Source organism: Triticum aestivum, chromosome 3A (assembly GCF_018294505.1).
Source record: "Triticum aestivum cultivar Chinese Spring chromosome 3A, IWGSC CS RefSeq v2.1, whole genome shotgun sequence".
NCBI classification, from domain to species: domain Eukaryota; kingdom Viridiplantae; phylum Streptophyta; class Magnoliopsida; order Poales; family Poaceae; genus Triticum; species Triticum aestivum.
In genome coordinates this window covers 486,518,135-486,524,614 of record NC_057800.1, presented here as the reverse complement: position 1 = coordinate 486,524,614, position 6,480 = coordinate 486,518,135, and positions in this window count along the sequence as shown.

Below are 6,480 nucleotides of genomic sequence, written 5' to 3'. Positions count from 1 at the left end.
AAAATGATATTGGCCATATCATGTCACTATTTGATTGCATGTGATGTTTATCATGTTTTACATCTTATTTGCTTAGAACGACGGTAGCTTAAATAAGATGATCCCTCACTAATAATTTCAAGAAAGTGTTCCCCCTAACTGTGCACCGTTGCGAAGGTTCGTTGTTTCGAAGCACCACGTGATGATCGGGTGTGATAGATTCTAACGTTCGAATACAACGGGTGTAAGCCAGATTTACACATGCAATACACTTAGGTTGACTTGACGAGCCTAGCATGTACAGACATGGCCTCGGAACACGGAAGACCGAAAGGTCGAGCATGAGTCGTATAGAAGATACGATCAACATAGAGATGTTCACCGATGTTGACTAGTCCGTCTCACGTGATGATCGGACACGGCCTAGTTGACTCGGATCATGTTTCACTTAGATGACTAGAGGGATGTCTATCTGAGTGGGAGTTCATTAAATAATTTGATTAGATGAACTCAATTATCATGAACATAGTCTAAATTGTCTTTGCAAATATGTTGTAGATAAATAGCTCACGTTGTAGCTCCATGTTTCAATACGTTCCTAGAGAAAGATTAAGTTGAAATATATTGTAAGCAATGAGGCGGACTGGGTCCGTAGTCCAAGGAGTGTCCTCACTGCTACACAAAAGGCTTACGTCTTTGATGCACCGCTCGATGTACAAACCCCTACAACGTCGTCTATGGATGTTGTGAACACCTGACAGACACATCCTGATGACTACTTGATAGTTTAGTGCACCATACTTTACGGCTTAGAATTAGGATTCCAATGACGTTTTGAACGCCATAGAACATATGAGATGTTCCAAGAGCTGAAATTGGGATTTCAGGCTCATGCCCGTGTTGAGAGGTGTGAGACCTATGACAAGTTCTTTTGCCAACAAGATGGAGGAGAATAGCTCAGCTAGTGAGCATGTGCTCAGAATGTCTGGGTGCTACAATCACTTAAATCAAGTGGGAGTTAAACTTCCAGATAAGATAGTGATTGATAGAGTTCTCTAGCCACTATCACTAAGCTACTAGATCTTCGTGATGAACTATGACATGCAAGGGATGGAGTTGATCCCGGAGCTGTTCGCGGTGCTTAAGACCGCAAAAGGTAGAAATCAAGAAGGAGCATCAAGTGTTGATGGTTTAACAAGACCACTGGTTTCAAGAAGGGCAAGGGCTAGAAGGGAAACTTCATGGATGGCAAACCAGTTGCCGCTCCAGTGAAGGAACCCAAGGTTGAACCCAAACCCGAGACTAAGTGCTTCTATTGTAAGGGGAACGGTCACTGGTAGCGGAATTACCCCAAATGCATGGTAGATAAGAAGGCTGGCAACTTCAACAAAGTATATACGTGTTATTAATGTGTACCTCACTAGTACTCCTGGTAGCACCTGGGTATTGGATACCGGTTCAGTTGCTATTATTGGTGACTTGAAGCAAAAGCTACGGACTAAACGGAGACTGGCTAAGGGCGAGGTGACGATGTGTGTTGGAAGTGTTTCCAAAGTTGATGAGATCACCATCGCACGCTCCATCTGCCTTCGGGATTAGTATTGAACCTAGATAAATGTTATCAGGTGTCTATGTTGAGCATGAATATGATTAGATCATGTTCATTGCAATACGGTTATTCATTTAAGTTAGAGAATAATGGTTATTCTGTTTACATGAATAATACCTTTCATGGTCATGCACCCTATGTGAATGGTTCATTGAATCTCGGTCGTGGTAATACACATGTTCACGCCAAAAGATGTAGAGTTAATAATGATAGTACCACTTTCTTGTGGCACTGCCGCTTAGGTCATATTGGCGTAAGATGCATGAAGAAACTCCATGTCGATGGATGTTTGGAGTCACTTGATTTTGAATCGCTTGACACATGCGAGCCATGCCTCATGGGCAGGATGACTAAGACCCTGTTTTCAGGTACAATGAAACGGGCAAGTGACTTGTTGGAAATCATGCATGCTGATGCGTGTGATCCAATGAGAATTGAAGCGTGCGGTGGATATCGCTATTTTCTCATCTTCACTGACGATTTGGGTAGATATAGGTATATCTACTTAATGAAGCACAAGTCTGAAACGTTTGAAAAGTTCAAGCGATTTCAGAGTGAAGTTAAGAATCATCATAACAATAAGATCATGTTCCTATGATCTGATCAAAAGGGGATTTTCTGAGTTATGAGTTTGGCAATCACTTAAGACATTGTGGAATTGTTTCACAGTTGAAGCCACCTGGAACACCACAAGGTAATGGTGTGTCCGGACGTCGTAATCGAACCCTATGAGATATGGTGCGATCTATGATGTCTCTTACCAATCTACCGTTTTCATTTTGAGGTTATGCGTTAGAGACAGCTGCATTCACTTTAGATAGGACACCATCTAAGTCCGTTGAGACGACGTCGTATGAACATTGGTTTGGCAAGAAACCAAAGTTGTCGTTTCTTAATGTTTGGGGCTGCGATGCTTAAGGCTTCAGCCGGAGAAGCTCGAACCCAAAGCGGACAAACACATCTTCATAGGATACCCAAAGGTGACAGTAGGGTATACCTTCTATCTCAGATCCGAGGGCAAATTGTTTGTCGCTAAGAACGGGTCCTTTCTCGAGAAGGAGTTTCTCTCGAAAGAATTGAGTGGGAGGAAGATAGAACTTGATGAGGTTGTCGAACCTTTACTTCAACCAGAGAGTGATGCAACACAGAAAGATGTTTTCTGTGGCGCCTACGTCTGTTGAATAGGAAGTTAATGATAGTGATCATGAAGCTTCGGATCAAGTTGCTATCGAACCTCGTAGGGCGACAAGGATATGTACTACTCCTAAGTGGTACGGTAATCCTGTCTTAGATATCATGTTGTTAGACAACAATGAACCTACGAGCTATGGAGAAGCGATGGTGGGCCCGTATTCCGACAAATGGTTAGAAGCCATGAAATCCGAGATAGGATCCATATATCAGAACAAAGTATGGACTTTTGTGGACTTGCCCGATGATCGGCAAGCCATTGAGATAAATGGATCTTTAAGAAGAAGACGGACATGGGCGGTAATGTTACCGTCTATGAAGCTCGACTTGTGGGAAAGAGTCTTTTCACAAGTTCAAGGAGTTGACTACGATGAGAATTTCTCACCCATAGCGATGCTTAAGTCCGTTAGAATCATGATAGCATTAGCTATAGTTTTCTTACCAGTTTTCGTAAGAAAAGTTGTATGTGATACAATAAAAGGTTTTGTCGATCCTAAGGATGCTAAAAGGTATGCTGGCTCCAGAAATCCTTCTATGGACTAGAGCAAGCATCTCGGAATCAGAATATATGTTTTGATGGAGTGATCAAAGCTTTTAGGTTTATACAATGTTTGCTAGAAACTTGTATTTACAAGAAAGTGAGTGGGAGCACTACAACATTTCTGACAAGTATATGTGGATGACATATTGTTGATCCGAAATAATGTAGAATTTCTGGAAAGCATAAACAGTTGTTTGAAGAGTGTTTTTCAAAGGAAGACCTGGATAAAGCTGCTTACATATTGGGCATCAAGATCTATAGAGATAGATCAAGACGCCTGATGGTACTTTCAAAGAACGCACACCTTGACATGTTTTTGAAGGAGTTCAAAATAGATCAGTCAAAGAAGGGGTTCTTACCTGAGTTGTAAGGTGTGAAGTTGAGTAAGACTCAAAGCTTGACCACGGCATAAGAAAGAGAAGGACGAAGGTCGTCCCCTATGCTTTTGTCATAGGCTCTATACGGTATGCCATGCTGAAGTACCGCACCTGATGTGTGCCTTGCCATATGTCTGGCAAGAGGGTACAAAGGTGATCTAGGAGTAGATCACCAGATAGCGGTCAAAATTATCCTTAGAGGAATAAGGAAATGTTTCTCGGTTATGGAGGTGATAAAGAGTTCGACGTAAAGAGTTACGTCGATGCAAGCTTAACACCTATCCGGATAGCTCTGAGTAGAGATACCGGATACGTATAATGGAGCAACAATTTGGAATAGCTCCAAGTGGAACGTGGTAGCAGCATCTACGATATGACATAAAGTTTTGCGAAATACATAGGGATCTGAATATGGCAAGACCCGTTGACTACAACCTCTCTCACAAGCATAACATGATCAAACCCAGAACTCTTTGAGTGTTTATCACATAGTGATGTGAACTAGATCATTGAGTCTAGTAGACTCTTGGATGTTGGTCACATGGCGATGTGACCTGTGAGTGTTAATCACATGGCGATGTGAACTAGATTATTGACTCTAGTGCAAGTGGGAGACTGTTGGAAATATGCCCTAGAGGCAATAATAAATTAGTTATTATTATTATATTTCATTGTTCATGATAATCGTTTATTATCCATGCTAGAATTGTATTGATAGGAAACTCAGATACATGTGTGGATACATAGACAACACCATGTCCCTAGTAAGCCTCTAGTTGACTAGCTCGTTGATCAATAGATGGTTACGGTTTCCTGACCATGGACATTGGATGTCGTTGATAACGGGATCACATCATTAGGAGAATGATGTGATGGACAAGACCCAATCCTAAGCCTAGCACAAAGATCGTGTAGTTCGTATGCTAAAGCTTTTCTAATGTCAAGTATCATTTCCTTAGACCATGAGATTGTGCAACTCCTGGATACCGTAGGAGTGCTTTGGGTGTGCCAAACGTCACAACGTAACTGGGTGGCTATAAAGGTACACTACAGGTATCTCCGAAAGTGTCTGTTGGGTTGGCACGAATCGAGACTGGGATTTGTCACTCCGTGTAAACGGAGAGGTATCTCTGGGCCCACTCGGTAGGACATCATCATAATGTGCACAATGTGATCAAGGAGTTGATCACGGGATGATGTGTTACAGAACGAGTAAAGAGACTTGCCGGTAACGAGATTGAACAAGGTATCAGGATACCGACGATCGAATCTCGGGCAAGTATCATACCGATAGACAAAGGGAATTGTATACGGGATTGATTGAATCCTTGACATCGTGGTTCATCCGATGAGATCATCGTGGAGCATGTGGGAACCAACATGGGTATCCAGATCCCGCTGTTGGTTATTGACTGGAGAGTTGTCTCGGCCATGTCTGCATGACTCCCGAGCCCGTAGGGTCTACACACTTAAGGTTTGATGACGCTAGGGTTATAGGGAAAGTATGTACGTGGTTACCGAATGTTGTTCGGAGTCCCGGATGAGATCCCGGACGTCACGAGGAGTTCCAGAATGGTCCGGAGGTAAAGATTGATATATAGGAAGTATGGTTTTGGCCACGGGAAGTGTTCCGGGCATCACCGGTAGTGTACCGGAGACCACCGGAGGGGTCCGGGGTTCCAGAGTGGGGCCCACCTGCATGGGGGGACCCACATGAACGTGAGTAGTGGGGGCAAGGCCCCACACCCCTGGTCAAGGCGCACCAAGATCCCCCTTAGAAGTAATAAGACATATCCCGAAGGGATAAGATCAAGATCCCTAAAAAGGGGGATAACAATCGGTGGGGAAGGGAAATGATGGGATTTTCTTTCCCCCACCTTTGCCAACGCCCCAATGGACTTGGAGGGCAAGAAACCAGCCCCTCCACCCATATATATAGTGGGGAGGCACATGGGAACCGGTACCCTAGCCCCTGGCATCTCCCTCTCCCCTCGTAACACCTCTCTCTCTCGCTGAGCTTGGTGAAGCCCTGCCGAGATCCCCGCTGCTTCCACCACCACGCCGTCGTGTTGCTGGATCTCCATCAACCTCTCCTTCCCCCTTGCTGGATCAAGAAGGAGGAGACGTCTCTCCCAACCGTACGTGTGTTGAACACGGAGGTGCCGTCCGTTCGGCGCTAGGATCATCGGTGATTTGGATCACGACGAGTACGACTCCATCAACCCCGTTCACTTGAACGCTTCCGCTTAGAGATCTACAAGCGTACGTAGATGCACACTCCTCTCTCTCGTTGCTAGATGACTCCATAGATTGATCTTGGTGATGCGTAGAAAATTTTAAAATTCTGCTACGATCCCCAACAGCAGACGCCCAGGACTTAGTCCAACGATGCGTCGGTTGCCAGCTTTTTGCAAACCAAAGCCATATGCCACCCACCGCCCTCCAAACTATCCCCATCACTTGGCCCTTTGCAGTCTGGGGGCTTGACATGGTTGGACCCCTTAAAGGCGGAACCCACAAGAAAAAAATACTTACTGGTCATGGTGGATAAGTTCACCAAATGGATAGAAGCCAAGCCTATTAAGACGGCCGAATCCGGACCGGTGATAGACTTTATATCCGGGGTTGTACACCGTTACAGCGTCCCCCACAACATCATCACTGGTAACGACACAAACTTTACGGCCGATGAGGTAAAACTCTGGTGCAAAAACATGGGCATCAAGCTCGATTATGCTTCCGTCTATCACCCACAAACTAACGGCCAGGTCGAACGTGCAAAT